Below are 23935 nucleotides of genomic sequence, written 5' to 3'. Positions count from 1 at the left end.
CAAAAAGTGGTAGAAGGTCGGGGCGTGGGGTTCTAGGAGGGGAACCAATGGAATGAAATATTAACCGAAGATTAAAGGAAATGGAACGTAAAACTAGACGATAAATTTGGGAAAGTGGTTCGTGATTTACTTCAATAAAATATCCGAAGAAGGTATAATACTTTCTCCTTAGTCAGTCTCAGCCAAAAGAAGCCCTTGAGAAGAAGAGCAATACACAGCAATGTTTTGTCTATACATTCAAAACTACCGCTTTCAGGATAGATTTTACCTCACTTAAATCCTAAAATAGATTCTTTTTACTTTTTTTTCATAGTTTTTCGTGCAAGAACTATAATAGCTCATAATTCCTTGGAGAAATATCATGTCCCGTTCTCCGTTATTTTGGTAAAAGGTGACTATCAGGTCACGAAAAGAGCGACACAAAGCTTATGTACGTTCTGTTAATTCAACCAACAATTTATCCGCCAGGAATTCGCGATTTATAGCATTTAGAGTGCTTAAAGTAAAGGGTCTGGTCTACAAAACCCTTACTGATACCGTTGGCCAGACCATCAGGTTCAAACAAATAAGAATTGAACATCAAGAACGAAGACTACAAGAAGTCAAACAATGACAAAATCATTTTACTTTATCCGGTATCATTTTATATTCCCTTAGGTCATAAAGAATTTATCTTTGATGACTCCCTTCATGTCATCATATATATATATATATATATATATATATATATATATATATATATATATATATATATATATATATATATATATATAATATTCTACGTTATTTGATAAACTTATGGGGATATTCTTTTTTTTGAGAAACATATGGGAAATATTGTAATTACTAGATATGAGACAACGATGCAGGATTTTGTCACGCCTCCAGAACCTTATCTCTTACAAATCTAATGAAGGACTGGCGTACGTATAGCTTTGTTACTGAAAGTTTTTTTTTATTTCTTTTTCTTCTAACAGAACGTGACAAGTACCACCCTGACTCCTTCATACTAAGAGCCTTTTTTTCAGGCACCCTGAGTAGAGTTTCCACCATATGCAACTTAAACTTTTTGATGATGTTTGTGGTTCTTGCTTTTGCCTGTTTCCCAGAGGTTTTGCTTTGAGGATTCCGTCACATTATACATATGAGCTATAACTGATTTAAGTAAAGTGGCTTAGTTCCTTTACTAAAGTAATTTCTGTTAACAACAATAATAATAATAATAATAAAATAATTATTATTATTGTTATTATTATTATTAATATTAGTATTATTATTATTATTATTATTATTATTATTATTATTATTAGTGTCCTCAGCAGGCGTACATTAGTTCATAAAATCAGTATCTTCCGCCATGCAGCAGAGTTAAAAGAGCAGTCTGGCAAGGAAAGACAGGCAGAAGAAAAATTAGGAAATATCACTGGCCTCATTGCGCGAAGGTATGAAATTACAGGAGGAGCGATCTGAGCCCTCTAAGCCTTTGGCACAGTTCTGTCTTTCACTGTGATGGATTGCTTCGGGAATCTCTTGAGTCACATGATGGAATATTTCTCATTCCTTAAAGGTTGAGTTTATCTTTATCTTTATTTTGGGAGCTTTACATATTTGAGATCTAATGAATTTAAGGGCATATCCCATGGAATCAACTTTGGCGAATGAGACCGAGTCATTTTGATCATATGCTCTTTGTTCTCTCAATTAATATGTTCTTGGGTAACTGCTAGATATTAGATCCTGTGCCTGGAGGTGAGAGAAAGAGAGAAAGAGAGAGAGAGAGAGAGAGAGAGAGAGAGGGGGCAAGAGGGGCATGATTAAAAAAAAATTCACCATTTTCCAATCCATTTACCTTCTGTTCATACCATTGACTTACAACACATGAAGGCCAAAAGTCACCATATGGTGGTAAACAGTTCTGCGCAATTTTCTCCCAATTCAACTTATGAAATTTAAATTGTACTGTAAGTATGTAAGTGGTTTACTCTGGGGCCCTTCTGTGTTGACAGCCAAAATATTTGCATCCCAATTAAGTTTTCTTACCTCTTAAATACTGCTGTCTCTGGAATATGCAACGAGAGAGAGAGAGAGATCGGAGCGGTAGCACCTAAGCGTCTTTATCCGGAACTCAACAAAATCAGCCTTTGTTTTCAGGTCTAAGCAAGTCATTTCACTTATGTCTGGTAAAGAGTATATGCATAATGTGACGGAATACTCTAGGCAAAATATTTGGGAAACAAGCCAAAGAATGAACCACGCACATCAAGTCTATGTCGCATACGGTGTGAACTTTATTCAACCTTAAGTGTGCCGTAAAAAGCTTCTTAGTATGGCGGAGGCAGCGTTTTATCTCTTACTTTTTATTATCTTGTGGAACACCACATACTTTCTTTTTCATTATATCCGTAATAAACACATGCACACACATTATATATATGTGTGTGCGCGCGCGCGCGAGCGCTTATTACGGATAAAGTGATTCATTTACGGATAAAGACCCTGAGACGCTCCAGCCCCCCCTCTCTCTCTCTCTATCTCTCTCGCAAAATTCAGATATATATATTATATATATATATATATATATATATATATATATATGTGTGTGTGTGTGTGTGTGTGTGTGTGTGTGTGTGTGTGTGTGTGTGTTATTGTGCGCAAAAGCATTTCATTGCAATAAAAAGGACTCTCCGATTTCAAACATTTCCTAGGAAGTCTCTTTGACGACTAGTCGCCCATGAAAACAGCACTCGTTTCCTCTCTCATGTAAGGATTTACGTAAATGCCAGTGAAAAGGAAAATTCCCCATGGGAGTATTCCTGCGATATCTTCTTTACAGCGAGAGAGGGGGAGGAGGAGATGCAAGAGAGACGAGATTTTCTCAGTGCGCAACTTTCACTTCAGTACCAAGTGCTTTTCTCGAGGAATTTAAGCGTGTGTGTGAGAGTGTGCACCACGTATTTATTCGTTAGGTTTAAACCTGCTCTGAATACTAGTAAGTAACCGAGGTGACTAGAAATCCGTGTAATATACATGCATATATACACATATGTGTATGTATATACTATATTTACATATTTACCTTAACAGCTTGACTACAAAAAAAGGGCATGAGCCTCTTTTGCTCATGCGCACGCTATCTATGAAACTCAGATACCTTTTACTATAGCTGGCATAGACCTATCACCCTTGTTTCGTGGTGTTTAAACGTTTATTGGTTTTTGGCCTGAAATATATCCATAGAATCTACTGGTTACTATTTTACCAGATAGGAACGAAAAAAAAAAATATAATATATATATATATATAATATAATATATATATATATATATATATATATATATATATATATATATATATATATATATATATATATTATATATGTATATATGTATGTATATATAAATATATATATATATATATATATATATATATATAAATATATATATATATATATGTATATATATATATATATATATATATATATACACACACACACATATATATCAATCTATTCAGGCTTACCTTCGCCTCTCAATAGGACAACGGGAATGTGACGTGTCAGTGAATGTTGCTCTAACTAGAACCAAATATAGAAGTACTATTTTTAAATCATGACATGCATTCAGGTTAATGCTTATTTTGTCTGCATCACATGCAGATATACCTGAAGATCTTGCATATATAATAAGCTTTTCTTAATGTAATTCTCTCTCTCTCTCTCTCTCTCTCTCTCTCTCTCTCTCTCTCTCTCTCTCTCTCTCTCGGAACCCATTTTAAGCCTCATTAAAGTCTATTCCTGGTAAAATTGTGTCGTAATTCATAACACTGCACTGTGATGCTCTACACGGAAATACTGAGAAGCACGTTTGTGTTGTGCAGTAAGATAACGTACCTCATCAGTAAAATAGTCAACTAGGTGGCCTTTCAAGACCTAACTGTTTCGAGGAAGTCATTGCAACCAACGGTTAATGGTCCTGCCTTTCCAGGAAGGTTGGGAAGTTTAGTGAGGTCGAGGGCGACACATTCGTGTTGCACAGATAATACAAGTAAGGGAAGTTATGAGATGTTTATTGTGCAAGACCCATAAAAGGAACTTCTGAAAGTACTGATGGGAAAAACAGCTGTCGCGAAAGAAGCAGTAACGCCATTACTGGCTTTTGTATTCAGTGCTGGAAATCTAGCATGGCAAAGATGTTAATTTTTTGTACCTCTTTTACTTTTGATATATATTGTGGCATTCGTGATTCAGTGTGCAAGTTCACATCAGAAATTCCTTTTATTTCTAATATTTTTCCCTTTGAATGGTAGTTACCATTCCGGCTTCTTGTTACGTGTTTAAGTGTTGACTATTCTTCCCATTTTTCCTACCAGGTAACTTCAGCAAGTGAGGACAGAAGTCAGAACGCTTTGTGAGTGTGAAGAGCTGGAGTTAGAAGTCGTGCTCCCTAATATTTTTGGCGAAGCATCAGTCCTTCCATTAGATAGTGGAGTAATCTACTGAAAATCGTGAACGAGTCTTCCAGCTCAACATACTTCACTAAAGATAAAGGACATCGTGGACAAGTCTTCCAGTTCAACATACTTCACTAAAGATAAAGGACATCGTGGACAAGTCTTCCAGTTCAACATACTTCACTAAAGATAAGGGAAGAACATTTTTATTTTGAGTTACGTTCAAGCCAACTTTCGAAGCAACATGTTGAATGGAAGGTAGGAACATGGCACCGAAAGGAATAACTCATAATTTTTGGATTCATGTTTACAAAAGTGTACTTGGCATGGAAATCTGTATATTACCACGGTTATCCTACTTAACCAGTTTCCATCAAGTTTGTTTTTCTCTGCATACGTGGTGTTGGTATGATCAGCAGCCCTTATTCCATTAATTGGAACTATTTTTATAATGGTAAATTCATTGGTGTTTTGTACTCTGGCTTTGAGGATGAAAGTTGTTACGTCGTAATATGATACCTAATAGATGCTTTTACCCATGTAATGTAATTCGGCCATATTTCGATTAAATTTACTAGTCCGTTGTGTAAGATAATTGAAATTGCAATGACACCTGCCACCATTTAAATTTTACTCTTCATAATTGACCAAGGCGTACTATTAAAATAATTCTGCCTTTTCGGGCGTTAGTGCATGTGGCTATTGTATGCTGAATAGGCCTATTTTCCAAAACTTCCTCAACAATTGGGTAATTGAGTGATTCGTGCACGATATTAGTCTGGGAAGTTCCGATTTACCCAAATTCCTTAAAGTAAACAAACGTGATAAACTATGCATCTTAGTACCTACAAATTTGTATAAGGATAACTACTACTATATGCCTTAATATCTTTGCCCAGATTGGCTTTTAAAGATGTGCGGGAGATAATGAAGCTGAAATCTTGACGGACAACCTTTCACTTAAGGAATTTGATTAGATATTCAGAAACTTGTTGGGAAAATCAGATAATCTGGGAGTATTTTAGAATGAATAGCTAAGGTGCGGATGATAAAATATAAATATTGTACTATCTCGGTTTTTCTGGTGTAAATGAAATCGCCCATTGTCACCCGCCTCGTCAGCAATTAAGTCTTTAAGTACAACCTCCACTTCCTCGTCACTGCATCAGGAAAAAAAGTTGTTCATGATTTTGAGCACCTTGAGCAAAATAACGGAACGTGGTTGATTCCTTTAATATATTGTGACTTACTGTATGATATTTGGGAAGGGAATGACTTGCAGAAAAGGCGCGTACGTCTCCATTATTAATATTTCATAAGGCAGCACGTTGAATTGGTATTTCGTGCGGCGAGAACTAAATTAATATTTCCCAGTTATTATTTTTAAGGTTACAAACCACTGTTGGCTTTCCTGTTAACATTTAGGTATGTTACAAGCATCGCATACTTAATTACAGAATTGACCGTATCGGGTATCCCCAACTGTGTGAATTCAACAACTTGTCTGCAATGTGATATCAGTCACAAATTTGTTAGCCGGAATACATATAGGATGCAGAAATTATATCTGTTTTCATAATATTTACATACTATTACATGTATTTATAATGGAATATTTTACAGTTGTAGTTTATCTAACGCAGCCCTCTATTTTCTGCGTAATGTTCTGTCGAACGTTCTTGTCTTTTGACCATGACATCTATGGCTTTCTCCACGGTCAAGATATCTGGACAGTGGCTTTATGTGATGTTGCTGTCGTAGAAAGTCTTGAATTTGTCGCTTTGGGTATTTTCAGGACGTTTTTATTCCCCAAACCAAGAAACTAAAGTTCTTGTGTCGGTTGTCAAGGTTGTTTTATTCCAGCCGAGACGATCACCTTATTGTTATGAAAATAACAAAGATTCCGTGAACGTTTTGTCGACAGCAGGTAAATTTTTGTTTTCCCAATTTAGATTAATTAGAGGACAACGGACTAATTTAGGTTACTACATACAAAATTGTTTTAACAGGTCCAGTGAAATGTTGCAGTGCTGATAATTAAAATCCTCATAGGTTTGTGGGTTTTCCAATAATATTGGCAGTAATATAGTTGGAAATACGGTACCCTTAGTTACTTCAATTGATTTCCACTTGGAACTGTGGCTAGTACTGTTATGAGTAACGTTATATAATTTTGTGATGCTGAAAAGGCACGTATCCACGTATATCACTAGCTACATTTATGGCATTTTTGGTGAGGTTTGGGTTGGCCATTACTATTCTAACTTTCTAAGTAATGTTATATAATTTTATGTTGAAAAGGAATGTTTCCTTGTATATCTCTACGTTATATTTGTGGCATCTTAGTTGACGTTTAGGTTGGGCTGGGTTTCATCCCATTCTCCTAACCAGGTAAAACTGAGCACTCGAGTCGGGTATGCTAGGTAAGGTGGCGGTTTACACGAGGGTGAAGCTGTCCTCTAGCGTAACCCTAGGTTAGGTTAGGATGCATCCAGTATTTTATTCAAATCTGTTCTCCCCACCCAAACCCCCCAGTATTGTTAACTTAGAGGGGGATTCGTTGTGGGTAAACTGTTTCTAATGAGATTGAATGTAAATTTTATTAAAACCAAATGGAAAAACCATTGGGAAGCTTAAAATTTCATGTTAAACACTATTATGGGCAACTTGTAAAATGTAAATTTAAAAAGTCTCCATTTTACAACCATTATTTTAATAATATATACTTTAATATATATACTTACAGCCATTATTTTAATATTAATATATACTTACAACCATTATTTTTAATACTTTAATATATATATATATATATATATATATATATATATATATATATATATATATATATATATATATATATATATATATATATATATATATATATATATATATACACATATATATACATATATATACTTTTTAGTGAAGAGAGTTGCCCACACAGCTTCAAAAGTTCCCCACAAACCTGTGGCAACCAGTGACATTAAACCTAAATTTTGCAGTCTTGAAGTGGATGTACAAATAAAGTGAACTGTTGTGTAAAGGAATACAAGTGCAGTTTATTTTCATAGCTTCAACCTCAAAAATTGACATTTGTTAATTGAACTAGGTAAAATTTTATTCCCTATCCCACAAGTATTTGTAAATACTGCTATGTTACCATTCAGAACAGCTTATGAAAGAACAAAATACAAAACTGTTGACCTCCCAAAGTAAAAATCAAGAGCATATGTAATACCCTACAAGATTTCAATAAATTCTGAGATAGATATGAGCACAAGGGAGCTGTCATTCATACTGAAGTGAATATTATGTGGTAGCCATACATTGGTGGAGTGAAAGTCGTTGACTGTATTGGGCAGGTGAAAGATTAATACACAAGAGCAGTACAGTGAACTAAAAAGTCATTGAAGGAGTTTTTATCAACAGCATCCCCACTATAAATGAAAACAATCCTTTGCCAAGCCAGACTCAATCAGCTTACAGAAGGTAACCATTAGGGAGGCTAATCTACAAAAATAGAAGTAAAGTGTTGGTAATCCTGTGACACAAGGTACTTCCCCAGTGATAGGACCACCACCACATTACAACAAACAGGGCAAGGGATTAGCATAACATAGCCACCACAAAAAGGTACAAGAAGGCACTTCAGACTGTGAAATAGAACATAACACATTTAGACCCTCTAATGAAGGGTGGAGTGCTTCCAAGATCCAAAGCTTTAATATCAAAGTTGTTTTGTATAACATCATAACTGTGTAAATTATTCACATTATCATAAAGAAAAAATTGCATTAGTGCTTCCTTTAAGGGCCATGTTAATTTCACCAGCATAAGTAAATCTTTTAGCAGATGGGTTACTGTAATGAAATAGAAGAATTTTCTTTAACAAATGTGGATGGGGAACATTAAAATACAAATGATTTGTCATGATTATATAAAGGAGGATGATATGGTGACAAAACTAGTATGTGCAGACTATCCCTGATTTTAAGGAGAAAGGATTTACTCAAGGAAATGGATTTAGGTTGCACTTCCTTTTTAAAATTGGAGTCTGAAATTTGAAAGACCCTTCAAGATGATTACAGTTACTTTTGGGATATGTAGGGATATTGGTCATTAATGACAGTTGTGTGCTAACCTGCTTTTATTGTTAGATATGGTAATCATGAGAGGGTGTGAAAGTTTAAATTAACTCAGGTCGTTCTTTCTGAATTTTATCAGTTGTACCAAACAAAAGAATCAAGGTACTGGCCATTGGATGAATTCGGGAAGTTGTCAAGCTCAAGGCGTGGGTTAGGTGCAAATATTGTTAAGAGATACAAATATTAACAATAGTGTTAGGAATTTTGATCTAATAAACATAGTAGGTAATAAAACAATGCAGATTATAATGTTGATAAATGGGATGGCTTTTGATACACTAGTTATTGCAGAAACATGGCCAATGACTGCTTAGTTGAAGTTGCCTTTCTTGCACTTGCTCACCTTGATACCCCGTGAGAAGATGGTTCTTTGGGTAGCGGAGTTTGATTGGTAATGTTTTGAATATAAATAAATTAACTTTGAATTTTTCCTTACCTATTAATGCAAAAAAAAATCATGGGGATTCCTTGGCCACTTACACTAATGTATAACCAGTTCCTTGTGATGTGCAACTGGTAGTTAATCCAGGCCAGTGACCCTTGCCATTGCCTATTGGTTTTAACGAGATTCATCCACCAGGTGTCTAGGGTTCAAGCCAAGAAGTTAAAGTACTCAGTAGCTTGACCTTACTATCTATGAACACTGCCAATGATTTCTGCTACTCATTGATATAGTATGGACTCAGCTTTTGGAAGTGGAACTAGCATAACCCAAAGAGGTGTCAACCTACCAAGCAAAATTGACAGGGCATTCATTGGCAAAATACAATGGATAACTTGTTCCTTGCTCTGTGCAACTGGTAGCAGACTAAGACCAATGGCCCCTGCCATTGGCTTTTAATAAGGTTCATCTGCTAAGTGTCCAGGGTAGAATCCAAGGAGACAAATCACTCGACAGCATAACCTTATCCATCACTTCACTGCCAATGTTTATGCTGCTCATCTTGACTATAGTAAGACAACAATATTTGGTTGTAGAACTAGCCTAACCCAAAGTTGCATCAACTTGCCAAGTTACAGGTGTTTTGTACCCTGAGGTTGGAGGCCAAATACATACAGGTAATAACGGGTCTGTCTGCCAGGTTTTTTTTTTTTTTATCCAAATTAGTTCCCTCGAATAGTTGTGATCATTGAAATTTTGATTCATTATCATGTATATTCCATTACCTAAGGTCATTTGGTAAAGGTCTCAATGTTTAATTCCTGGTAACACTGCTGGTTTTTGTGGTATTAAATGTAACTTCATTTCAGCATGATCTGTTTATTTTGCCTTTGATGTGAGGTCATTTCAGAAAGGTAAAGGACACAGATTTTTATTTTTACTGACAACTGTGCACGTTATGGGTTTTAGCATTAAATGAGGACTTTCATGACTTGATGCCATTTAGTAAGGTTCGTCTGATTTAAAAAAAAACTTTCATGTATTCACTTGGTAGTCAATTTTTTATATTGAGTAATTTTGACCTTCAGCAGTCATTTGGTCATGTTAAAGGGGACAGATTATGGCCTTTAGTGGTTGATTTGCTTTCTGGTTAAGAGTAATGTAGAAACAGTCAAGCCAAAGTAAAACCTGTAGTCATTTCAAATCTTAATCTTGCAAAAAGATTAAGATTTGTTATTCCCTTTTGGCAATGGATATTCAGTTAAAGTGATGCATTGTGTTTTTACTGATGAATTTATTCATTTAGTTTACAGCTACATCTAGTTTGAAATACTAGTACATTGTTATTGCCCATGTCTGGATCTTTATTGTCCAACTCTGTGTATTTTCTGTAAAAAACATTAAATTATCATTTTGAATAGTGCAGTATAATGTTTTACTGTACAGTAGTACAGTATATTTTAATCTCCAGAGTTTTGTTCAAAGTGCTTGCTTCTTGTTGCAGTATACAAAGTTACTAATTTGGTAGTTATTGGATAAACAGTACCAATGAATTAGCTAGTGAGATTATTGCAGGTATGTTCAATTTGCACTGATCTGGTGGAGGCATTCTGCATTGGAATGAACTTTATTTTTGCCTTGCAATGCCCATGATTTAAAGTTAATCTGAAGCAGATATAAAAATTTTATTTGCTTCAAATGAGCCATTACCAAAATCTACAAGTTAGTATTCATTTGATTACATTTGTTGTCTTAGTGAATTGTCAACATTAATTTTCACTTAAAATTATCTGCTACAGAACCTACTTCAAGATCCATGATTGACCTTTATTTTCCTTACAGGCTTTGTGACAGACGGATGTAATTATCAAGGGAGACAGTTTACAGTACTTCAAAATGGTTTGTTCCTAATATATGTGCAAGGTATGTCGATGATAGTACGAGTGACATTAGGCCCACCTACCTTTTGTCCCTGACACCATTAATTACCTTACATTCACCATTCTGTCTAGCCTTATGTGATTTAAATTTTTTTGGAGGTTTATTTTTATTAAGTGAAATGCATTATTTTTGGCATTTATTAGTTACTGCGTGATGTATGCCTTAACATACCTGCATGGTGTTGGAACAGTTAGTTTTACAGCACATTCATTATGTTCTTGGCGGAGGATCACCATTTGCAGTGCCCTCCACGTAGGGGCCAATTACGTAACTAACCTGCTTACAGGATTTGCAATGATTGGGAGGTTGTTTGCCAGTGGTTTGATTTGAGGCAATTGTATGCCAAATAGTTATCGGATTTGACTCGTAACCATGTCGTCTTTGGATGAGACACTGTCATACAGACGTGAAGACTTTCCATGCTGTTGCAGGAAGACTTTCACCAGTATCTAACATCATTTTCTACTCACCGGAGGAGTTCTCACTCTGTGATTATTGCCCTTGCTCAAGGGCCTCCTAACTACCCCTGGTGAGATCTGCTCGTTTAACCTCTCCAGTAATTTCCACTTTTTTTTTTTAAAGGCTCAGAACTCGAACTCTAGTTGAATATGCTTTTCAGGGTCAGTTCCATGTGGTTAATCTTCTAGGCTGCATTACTTTGCTTTTCCTCTGACCACTTCAGCTGCAGTTTATTCTTTGTGTTTCTACCACCAAATTTCACCTACAGTTGCTCAGCCTGCAGTCAATAGTTTATAATTTCCTTGTGTACACAAGTTTTATGCATCCAGATACTCCTGGCTGTTAGGGTATACCAGCTTTTATATATGAACCCATGCTTTCGAGAAGTGCAACTTTCACAGCGTCAGCTGTACTCACCTTGTGTTTCTCCCTCCTTACCTGCTTACTGTACTATTAATTGGTGTCTGTTCTTGCCCACCAACTCATGCTAGGTATTACTTACTGTAGTATCTGTGATTCCTCGTTTCCATGACAATGCTTGCTTTGGCATTGACTTCTACATCTGTGTCATGCCTGCTTAGTCGCCGGCAGTCTGTTTCTATTTTTAATGTTTTCGTTAATTTCCTTTTCCCTGTCCCTGCAGGCGAGGTGGCTGAATTAACAGGCCCAAAAATGCTTATTTACTTGTAGCCAATTTGTGTTTATTCTGCTGCACATCCAGAGGACCTCACTATGCTCAGTACTGAAATTTAAAATGGCTAGGGAGGATGAAAGGGCACTGACCTTAAGTATAATTTGGAGCTCATGCTATCTAAGGCAGGTTCTGACACTAATCAGAAATAATTTTAGAACTCCTGTTTATCTGGCTCAATTAATTCCTGTATTATCTGGCTCATGGAGTTGGATGTTTCTTTAAGTATCTGCTGTTATTGCTCATAGGCTTTGGTGAGTGTCCTCCTTTGGGTTCATCTTCCATCGTAGCTAAAAGTTCTAGAGAAGTATGTGCTCACTGTCTAGAAATTCCTTCATTGGCAAACTGCACTTTTGGCAACTATATATTCTCTTCAAACTTAATTTGCATTCTTATTCTATATGGTGATTTTGGTGTTTAAATTATTTTTTGTTGTAAACTAGGTTTTTACAGAAAACTAAAAGTTGTTAATCTCATGCCAGCTGGTTCTGTAGAGAGGGGAGAGCTAGCTAATGTTTTGCTTACCTGGATGCATTATATTTAAAAGGCTATTCTATGATTAAATATTTCCACATGTTTGGATTTCAAATTTTACAATGTGTTTACCAATCTAAAGTAGAGTAGCAACCATTCAGTATTGGGAGAGTACATGAATAACGTATCAGTTACAAGGGTATTTATTAAAAATTTAATACTGTTTGACAGGACAGTGGCAACAGCAACGACATCAGTATAGATAGAAACAGTGAATGGTGAAGTAAGTGCCAGCAATGTCATGAACAGGTGTACCCTGCATCAGTTTTGAAAATCAGCAATTTGACAATGTCATCCAGAAATCATCATCAAACTGAGCAGCCAATGCCAAACCAATTTAAAACTCGTATGGCATATCCAGCCTCCCAAACTTTACCATCATCAACAGGCATAACAAAAAACGGGGCAGAATCTGCAGTGATGACAAGGTAGAGTGAGCAACATCAGCATCTACACCAACAACATTAGTATATGCAGCATCACCCCTAGCAGCAGAAGTAATGGGCCATACTTAAAGCTGAAGTAGCCTTTTCAACTGCCATTGTAGTAACATTTGTGGATGATAAACAATTGTAAAAAGTTTGTGAATGTGAAATCAGCAGCAGTGACCAAGCATAAGAGCAGGGCACATTGGCAGCAATGAGAGGGACAGTCACAACAGTATAATTTCTTTAGTGTCAGGCCCTGCAAGCCCTAACAGCATCATCAGCAGCCGAAGTGACTGATTAGAGGGCTTAAGAAATATCAAAAGTAGTAGTAAAAGGCTGAGTATCCGAGTTAGCCACCTCACCTGCAAGATAAGGAATAATTAGAAAAGACAAACAATGTCATTTTTATACTTAATAAAACTTGTCAAATACATCTAGTTTTTTAATTAACCTAATGCATACAGTATTTTTATACCAATTTCCTAACCTTTGAATGCATCTCTGTAGTTTAAATTACTGATTTCCTATTACCATTGTGTATACACATCTAGAATGGAATAGGAAATAAATGGAATAGGAAATGTGCAATTCATGCCAGCCCAATGAGATATTATATACATTATTACTTTGCAAGCTGGGGGCTTGCAATTTGACAATTACAGTAACTTTTAATATCTGTAATTGCATAGTTAATGGCAAAGCAGTCTTGCATAAAACCCATAGTTAAATACAAGCAGTCTTTGCATATAAACCTTCCTTCTGTATTGGAACAAATTACAGTATGATAGTTGGGTCTTCTACCACTAGGGACTCAAAGCAAAGTTACAAAGAGAAAAACAAGAGCTGGCAAAAAAACAAACAAAAAAAAAAGGGGCAACAGTATACACCAATTCTTGGACAGGGACAACAGTATACACCAATTCAATGTAAAAGAGAATCATGCCTTAGTAATAAAAAAAACTTTGAGCAATTTGCTCAGTTCACTCACAAAAGTAACCTTAGCTTAGCCAATTCAAGACAGTAGCATGCAGAAGAGGAAAATGACACCTATATCCATTAAATAGACCTTTATGGGTTAGAAGGCATACTGCTCAAGAAAATTATGCAGAGCAGTAGACCTTTATGGGTTAGAAGAGGCATACTGCTCAAGAAAATTATGCATACACACACACACTAATCTTAAAACTATCAATAAAAATTGGAATCTTTAAAAAAAATAGGTAGAAGGTAACATTGGAAGATTAAATAGGTCTGCATCTAGAGGGATAGAAACTTCAAAAGCATTTTTTTTCACAAATGAGAAAACAGCCTTAAAAGATAGATGATATAATAGTAGTGATACAGGTATAGCCATCTTTCTTACTACTTCATCTATGTACACAAAGATACCTCAGAGACCTGGTATCCTAATGATTTATCAAGGAAATGAGCAACCCAGGAAGATAAACATCAGTAATTTCTTTTAGATTTTCACTAATCAACACAAGACCCTATATGTGGATGGTATATCTAAAATCAACACAAGTCCCCATATCTGGATGGTTTCCACGATATACTAAGGAAATGAGCAACCTAGAAGACAAATAACATTAGAAATTTTTATATTAATCAACAAAGGTCCCCAGACCTAGACAGTTTCCACCAGAGTCACATGAGAAAATCATGTTGAACCAACCTCGTGGACTTTTTCTGTAGCAAGTTAAATACGCAAGATAAAAGTAGGTATACCATCTGGATTACTAAGAAGTATTAGAAAAATGCTATATAAACAATTAATGGCAAAAATAATACGCCACAGTATTACATGTGAATTAGGAGTGGATAGAATACAGGCTAAGCAACTGAAAACAATAGTCACCAATAGGACACTAAAGACATGCGGTGTATGCCTCAAGGTTTTTGTCCTGGGTTCTTTACTATTTATTACCATGAAAAACAACTCAGACTTACTGAAAGGCTGACTAATAACTGTTTCATGACAGAAATGGTTATCAGTGCTGGAATGTTACAACAGTGAAAAAACTGTCAAAAAAATTATACAGTAGTTTGTAAAATGGTAGATGTCATTCAACTTAACAACATTTAGTCATACACACAGGTTATAAAAAGGAGACAGTACTGACCTTATGCAATTCTATCATCAAACCCTTCTTATAAATTATGCTGTTCGATTCTAGGCATTATCAGACACCTTCGATAACAAAAGAGGCTGGCTCCAACATGTGGAAAAGTGGGTTCATCAACAGAGAGCCTCATTCTGGAACAGACAAGCAGCCAAGTAACTTTGGTGTCCTTTCATGGAAAATTTCTTTCAAATCTGCAACACAGGTTTAGAAAGAAGTTTGAACACAGTGAAACTTTAACAGCTTTATAATAATTTCATAAGCATGATCACTCATGTTTAGATCTTACTCAACACAGACAAAAACAGGTCTTGGTCTTAGGTCTGGAACAAAATTTAAAGCACAAACAAAAAGATAACTTCATACCTTTAGGTTTACAGCAAGGTTCCTTGAAGCAGAGGTAATTAATTTATAAGAAAACCTGTTAAGTGGGATACTGGGCACAAGAAGCCTCATGCAACTGTCTTAGAACTCCAGCAACTGCATGATCACCTGCATCTGTGTGAAATTATGAAATACACTGCAATTTAAGTGCTACTAAAACTGGGTTATGTCTGAGTACATTCAATGAGTTTGAAAGAAAAAAAAAAAAAAAAGCCAATATTTACATCCATAAGTGGTTAAGAATGCCCCAAGTTGCTTCAAGAATGCATTAAAATAGTCATTCACAGTTCTAAATACTAGGATGTTTGAAGCAACACTACCTTCATCATTTCTAGATCTTCGCAAATACCCTACTTCATTCTTCTTGAGAGAGAGAGAGAGAGAGAGAGAGAGAGAGAGAGAGAGAGAGAGAGAGAGAGAGAGAGAGAGAGAGAGAGAGAGAATCCCACCAAATGGGACACCATGGGAAGATACACAATGCAAAACCTAGTCACATTACATCTTGTCCAGATGTGGCAATTAACAATAAGATCACTAACAATTCCACTGATCAGCTATTATGCAGTGATGGTGAAAACAAAACAATATTGCAGTTTCATACGCAGAATACACTAGTTTTGCAGGAAAACTGTAACCTGAAAAATATCAAAAGTAACTTTTCAGTAAACATAGCCAACCAACCACCCAAAATGGACAACACAAGTTGAAATATCCTTCTAAGCCTATACAGTATAACAAAATTCAGCAACACACTTTCATGATTCAAATTACGTACTCACACTTGTAGCATCAATACCAAGGACAGGAATTTTTGCACAAACTTCATCATGGATTTCAATCTTCAGGATGGTAAGACAAATGATGAGATCTTCACAAAAGTAATAAGATGCTGCAAAGGAAAAAGTGTTTATGAAATCACTGAGTTTGTTGGTGCTTCACTGGAAACCTCAATTCCCATTACATATCACTAAACTGCTCACTCACCATAATACAAGTAAAAATTGAATATTAGACCCAGGGATATCCAGGATATTCACTGAGAGTATATAAATGAAGAAAATGTCATTTTCACCAATTTCCAACCTTTGATTTATACACAGGGACCACTTCAGAAGAATCAGATTGTACTTACACAAAGTCCTTACAATTTGAGAATCTATGCAGATGTATTATTTTTGCCCCACGGGGTTCAACCTCTCTAATTCTGCAACAAACTTGAGTAATGGGAGTTCCGTTTAGTTCCCAATAATTCATTTTCTTAGCGTGATGGATTTATAGGACCAATCAATTTCTAAACAGCCTGTCTTGCCTCTCCATTATTTTGTGTGGACATTCCCAGAGCTTATTTAATTTACAGCAAGTTCCTTTCAATCCACTATTTCAAAACTCCAACTAATTCTACTTGAAAAGCCACTCTTTTCAAACCCTTCATTATATTGCTCCTTGTTCTTTTTAGAAGCTTTCACCTTAATTAAAGTATCCCCTCTGAATCACCAGAATCAGAGTTTAAAACAAAGCCAGAAACTCCCATATTTACAAACAGTTCTGGAATGAAACTCCATACAAGGTGTGATATTCAATGTGGTTAATAGTGGAGTTTGCTCTATACTGTACAAGTAGGATAAAGTCTGTGAATTATCTTTCCTGGCAACTAGGTCATTGCCACTGCAAATTCTATATCCTAGTCTGTTCACATCTATGGCAAACTGGAACACAAAGTTCCTTACTACAGCTTTAACTGAATGAAGTAAAACCTTTTAAGTGCACCATAGGTCAGAGCTTGCTTTAATACAGCCATAGTTACCACATGACCATGACCTTCATTACTGTGAATAAAGGATGTCTAGCCCACTGAAACCAGACTTCTTAAATGTATGCAACAGTTCTCTAAGATTTACTCAATATGTGATTCACATTCCTCGACAAAGCATATGTAGTACAGCACTGTATATCAGTTTTCTCCAGCTTCTTCACTTCCTTTAATTCAATCGTACTTCAGCAGCAAATAACCTTCTAGACCTTCATGTCATCCTGGTGGTAGCTCTCCTTCCATCCTGCAACAAAGATTTAGATTAGGCATCTGGAACATAGTGAAACTTGGCTTTATATCATTTCAGAAACTTAATTCCTTATCTAAAACCCCATCTCGACATTCTCTGATGTTATTTTTTTCTGTTTAAACAAATAAAAACTAAGTATTGGTTCTGTAACGACCTTAGTTTTAGTACCCAGAGAAAAGTATCTGCAATGACCTTAGTAATAATGTCCACAGAAAATCACCAAAAACTTTGTTAACCATAAAATTACTACAGTTTCCTCACTGGTGGCATAATTTATCAATTTACAGGACAATGAATCTTCATACTTGTGGGGATTTTAAAAACAAAACTTTTCCATTTTAAAATGTAAGTGATATGGAATCCGGAAAAGGTTCTGCTACACTTACATACAATATATTCCTACCATTTCAAGAATTTTACAAAATTATCTTTCAATGAAAACAGGTTTTATGTCCAACCCTGCCTTAAATGCTGTGTGGTCTTGGCAAAAACCTGAACTCATTCATAAATCCAGGCAAATGGGTTACCATGGTTAGGGAAGCTAGATAAAATGAAGATGGTAATGCATTCATTCAGTAACCTGAAGTCACATGCTTTTTTTTTTTTTTTTTTTTTTATCAAAGTATGGTAATTAGAAAACTATTAAAACGTGGATAATTCAGACCACCAACATTGCTGTTATCCAGTTATTATTCATGGTGATTTGGGAAAAGAATACCATTGCTACTTCATACACTAACAAGACCAATCTTAGTAAACTTCTTTTTCCTACAGGTTCATTAATCTGTTTATAAAAAAAATTAACTTCAACTACACATTTAACAAAATTTTTTTTTTTCTCTAGCTTATAAACTAAAACTCAGCAACTAACATTTACAATGCTACAGTCATATTGTGTATACTATATATGTATAGCCTATATTATGTATATGGATTACTGTTTATATATTATGAATATGGATTTCTATCTTCAGTGTGCATTAGTAAACAAATACAAAATCAATTTTGATAACTGATGCTGTTATGGAAAAATTATATCAATTGGGGCAATAAGTGCATCACTAGAAGTTTCAGTTTCACAAAATCACAATTTTAATAAGTGATACTGACAAGAAAAAAGGAGTATTAACAGTGGCTATACCTGCATCACAACAAATTTCAATATCCATTCATATAGGCTATATACCTTTAAATATTCATATATCTATACCTTTAAAATACCCATTCATCAAATTATACAATTAACAAATTATATCAAGTCACATACAGAGGAGACTCTATTAAATGATAAAAAAAAAAAATAACCAGCCATCAGCTACCGGTATTTCTAGACCAATTTATAATCAGGAACCAGTCAAATGAATCTGACAAATTTGTGTTACATGACTTTGCTATGCCATTAGAATTACTATTAGTTACATTCATATCCTCTCAGTTTTCAACATATTTAGCATCTCAACAATAATCAAATTTTGGAAATTTCCATATACCTTCACTTCAGCATTTCTGTTAATTAAAATTCCTGGTTTTATAGCATGTGTTTTAAAAGACTGTTGGATTTACGGGCTTAATCATGTTAAGAAACCATGCTGATACACTGCAAGTGTACTTCAAATGGGCATTCCCTGTTCCTGTGACAGTAGCACATCCCACTTTTCCTTCCCTCTATTCCTCCTTTCAGACAACCTACTACAACCAACCTTTGTATATTAGGCAAAGGGAACTCTTTATCATTCTCAGTACCAGTCTCTTTCTTGATTTGGTGTCCAACCATCTGTAGTATGCTCCCTTCCACTGAAGTCCTTATACCTAACCAGCATTGTTAATCATTAAATGCGCATTACACTCAGCTTAATGGCCAGTAAATTATTATATGTACCGCTGTGAATTTTTAGGAGGCTCAGTATCAATTCCTACTAATGGTGAAAAAAAATTAGGGGAAACCTGCTACTAAAAGTTGGCATGTTGACAACAAAAATTTGCAACAATCAAGAAAATATATATGGAAGAGCCATTTTTAATTTATATTGTAACACCCAAAACTGTTCACGGTTTCAGCCCTCCCAAAGGCAGCAACGCTCACGTTAGTTTTCTCAGCCTCAGTACAGTGATCTTATAGGCAAATTTGGTGAATTCTTGAAAAGTTTACCTCCCAGCCATACTTTCACACTAAATAAAATGAAAAGCTTGAAAGAGGAAGTAGAGGAATAAACATTGCTCATCTTTGTACTGAAATCCCACATTCACGTCTACCTTCATCAAAATACTTTACCTGTACTGAGCATGAACAAGTAAACTGTTCAATTTGAGAGTTCATCCTGCATGGTCAAAGTACCCTAACCCTGGATGAAGGTTAAAAAGAGCTCTTGCTGTGTCAAGAAAATCATTCATGAAGTTTTAAGGAATGTCAAAGGGAAGAACTGACATGAGATTAAAATAAAAAAAAAAAAACCTCACTGAACATATTAAAAGTGCATTCTGTTCTGATAAAACTACCTGTACTGTAATACTAATATGGAGTGATATAAAAAAAAAACTCACAACAAGCATATTAAAATGCAATCCAACAAAAAACTCTGTAACAAATAAAAGTAAAACTTTTTACATGCAACAATAACAATACTGTACAGATATAAAAAAAATAGGGCAGTAGTGCAAGGAGTTTTAAAGTGGCATGAAATCCTTCTTAAAAATTATGAGCATCAACATCAATTACATATAGTGGTAGGAAGACAATTCTACATTATCACAATAAAAGGGATGAAAACCCTCAAATACTGTAGGCTTTAATAAGATGTGGTTGCTGATGTTCTGCAAACCAAGTGCAAAGTACAAGTTCTCAGGGTGTAGGGAACAACAAAAGTTCCCTGTTCAAGTACAGTTCATGTAGGGTGGTCAGCATTGTTGTATATTATGGTTATTATATGAAAGCAAGTGATCATATCTTGAAACCAATCTCGCCTATATCAAGGAAGGCTGCTACCACCCAGACTGTATCAAATAAAGGTAAAACTACAGAACAACTCCGCAAGGCTGTTGCCTCAGAAATTGAGTTTTCCTACTCTTTTCGTCTGCTGATGAAGGTGGTGTGTTGTTTATTGGTGGTCAATTATTATTAACCTCACATCTTTATTGGTGACCCTTTGGGAATGGGAGGCTGGGTGGGGTAAAACAGAGAGAGAGAGAGAGAGAGAGAGAGAGAGAGAGAGAGAGAGAGAGAGAGAGAGAGAGAGAGAGAGAGAGAGAGAGAGAGAGAGAATGTTATTGTTAAGATGGCCACCCTGGAATGGTTCTGTGCATACACAAGGCATACGGAAGCCATATGTTCAAGAAGGGATTGGCTAAGGAAAACTATTATTAAAAGGAACTATACTAACCCAACCTAACCTACCCAAACCTAACCTAACCTAGTATGTCATGTTAATTAGCCAGGGGCAACCCCGCCGTGAAGGAAACTCCACTTCTTACCAGAAGTTCCCCTATAACCTGCACATGCGCAATAGCATTCCAGGGGGGCCAGCATACAATAACATATCAGTTTTGAGGTTAATTACAATTGACCAAAACCTCCAATTTCAGGTACTATAGTTCTATGCTATAGTTCTACATCTTAAAAATCAATAGGTTTTATATTTCCATTCTGAAAGACCCTTTGAAATTTTTTTCATTTTAGGATACTGATTCAACCAATAACCAGTCCTCCCTTACTGTCTTCAAATAGTCATAATGATCCACATAGGATCTTGCAATGACCTGCAACTCAAAAGTGCTGGAACTCAAAGGTCGACAAAAACCATGTGCCTTGATGGGTGCCAAATGAGAATAAAATGCAGAAATTATGCTCTTGAAAAATGAGGCAATTGAAATTTACTAACTATAATGACATAAAAAGAGTCTGCTTTCATAACCTAAACAAAAACTAAACTACAGAAAAAAAAGTAAGACACACCTCCCCATACCCAAGCACTTTGGATACTGAGATTTTTCCAATTCTACAAATTCAAATCAGAGTAGTAGTCCAAATGCACATTGCTAAACAATCAAAGTAGAGTGATTATACAAAATTAGGAGTAAAATTCATATGCTTTTGTTCAAACACAAATCATTGGCTAATGGCAAATGGCATAAGAAAAAATTAATTCCAAAAGAAAGCTTGTTGTATAGTCAAAGTTGGGAGGTGGAAAATTATTTTTTTTTAATAAATCACTGTGTATTCTATTTTTAACAAATTTCCAATAATGTACTCTCTTTCCTGTACAACTATGGAGATTTAAAAGCTTGTCCTAAGGAGCTAAGCAGTAACAATTTGTCTTCAAAAAACATTGGTGATAAATATATTAAAAATATATTTTGATTTTAACTGTAAAATGTACAGATCTCAGATATGTGATGCATAGCCTATAACACTGTTCCAATACTTTTCAAGTATTCACCACCACGGGGGAGGAGAGGCCTCCGGTGAAGGAAATTCCACTTTTTACCAAAAGTTCCCCTGTAGCGCATGCGTGATAGCATTCCAGGATGACCAGCATGCAATAATATATCAGTTCTGAGGTTAATTACACTTGACCGCCAAAAATATACTGGTAAATTCTTGATTGGCTAAGCAATCAAAATATTATAGAAAAAGTCAATTTCCAAGGTAATATCCCATGCGGAGCTGTTCTATAATCCTACCTTTCTGGTGTAGCCTACTATTTATTTTCGTTTACTGGCTAAACTTTGACTTCCAAGTCTCTGTCACACCACTGGATACTTGCCAATGTTCCACCTAACCTGATCTTATGAAACCATGGGTTTATCTACTCACTTAGGAAACCATATTTACTCACATGCCTTGGTTATTTCGCTACTTGTCTATCCTCTTAATAAATGGGCGGGCCCTCGCCTACCAGTACCACCAACCATCTCTGACCTTAACCTAAGACTATTAGCCTAAGGTCTCTCACTATAGTTCCTTACTTGTTAGACAAAAGTGGCGTTGCAGTGGGCTAACCAAACATTTCCCACGAAAAAGCAATATGAAATATGCCAAGAACACCAAAGACTACTAGTTTAACCGTACTTCACAGTTAAAATCACTTACTTTTTAAGTAACCGTCGTTTCCAGGAACTGTATGGATATAAATACACCTTTATTTACTGTAGACAGTCTTACAGACTCAAATTATCCTTCACAGCATCCGTAGACACCATATTTAAATAAAAATGTGCCGTTCATGACACCTTGGTCGAATACTTGTGCCACTTTCTATCTTGACAAAAGCCGACGACTGCTGAAAGTGACACCAGGGCAGAGTTGCCGGTTTCTTGTACCCTCGTGTGGGCGGAGACCTGTCCGCATAATCCCGCATTTCAAATCAAAATAAAAAATGGCAACTGTTTAATGGCTGACTATCCAAAATGGTTGTGTACAACTTAGATTAAGACATATGTAAATATTAATTGATATTCATTATTTAAAGTAAGTAAACAAGATGGGTAAACAGTGATGTGTGTGTAATTACTGCATTGTGTGTAACCATTAACTATATATTTTTTCAATTTTTTTTCCCCAGTTTTCCTCATTCTCGTGTCATTTTTTTAACAGTAGCAATTTACCCTTCAGTCTCCAAAATAGCGTCCATAAGTCATTCATAACACCTGGAAAACATGAGAAAATGTTTAGTAAGAACACGCATAAACTCGGAATCATTGATGATAGCCGAGGACTATACTTTTCTTTTTTTTATTGCAAATGATGCATACTACTAGGTAGATAGCTGTTTTATCCTGTTTCCCAAGTGAAATTAAATACTGTTATCATCAATAATAATAATAATAATAATAATAATAATAATAATAATAATAATAATAATATGCCTTCCAGTAGTTCCCTTCCAATCACGCAGGGATCTCATATAAGAAAATGAAGCTAAATCGCATTTCAACGACAACTTAACAGCAATAACATTAAATACATCACCATCACTCATGTAATAAGAATCACATACCGACTACAACCTGGGCAGAGGCAGGTAATGGCAGTTACACGACTACCATTATCGTATACCAATAAGCACAAGGAAGTTACAACCTGCAACCGCACCTCGAGGAATACTCTCATGGAACTTGTATGAATAATTATCTATCTACGACTGGGATATTTCCAAAACTAGAAGTAAATAATTGAGAACAAATGAAAAGCTGCTCGCGCCTACTGCCTCCATTATAGCAACACGGCCTAGCTAAAAGGCGTTGTCTAAAACCCTGGTTGCTACACAATTTGAACGCATACTTTCCTTCCTCTTCGAATGTCAACCAGGACTTGAATCGGCAGAAAAGGAATCGATCCAG

General features: G+C 35.6%; 2 long non-coding RNA genes across 4 annotated transcripts; one reads left to right on the top strand and one right to left on the bottom strand.

Annotated features, from left to right (window-relative positions):
- The first annotated feature begins 4372 nt into the window (after positions 1-4372).
- LOC136847795 (uncharacterized) lies at positions 4373-12906 on the top strand. The gene is made up of 3 exons (XR_010855846.1): positions 4373-4707; positions 10822-10902; positions 12776-12906. It is a non-coding gene; the product is annotated as an uncharacterized lncRNA (long non-coding RNA).
- On the bottom strand, positions 12732-22981 carry LOC136847794 (uncharacterized). Of its 3 annotated transcripts, none has more exons than XR_010855845.1 (6): positions 22686-22981; positions 16672-17593; positions 16315-16428; positions 15522-15653; positions 15156-15349; positions 12732-13394 (listed from the first exon to the last, which is right to left on the bottom strand). It is a non-coding gene; the product is annotated as an uncharacterized lncRNA (long non-coding RNA). The 3 variants fall into 3 exon arrangements; XR_010855843.1 differs by having other exon boundaries at positions 15156-15289; positions 22686-22957; XR_010855844.1 differs by having other exon boundaries at positions 15156-15289; positions 16319-16428; positions 22686-22957.
- Between the last annotated feature and the right edge of the window lie 954 nt (positions 22982-23935).

The sequence above is a fragment of the Macrobrachium rosenbergii genome, chromosome 17 (assembly GCF_040412425.1).
Source record: "Macrobrachium rosenbergii isolate ZJJX-2024 chromosome 17, ASM4041242v1, whole genome shotgun sequence".
Classification (NCBI taxonomy): Eukaryota; Metazoa; Arthropoda; class Malacostraca; order Decapoda; family Palaemonidae; genus Macrobrachium; species Macrobrachium rosenbergii.
The sequence above is the reverse complement of the archived record's forward strand: the minus strand, read 5'-3'. Positions and strand labels throughout refer to the sequence as shown.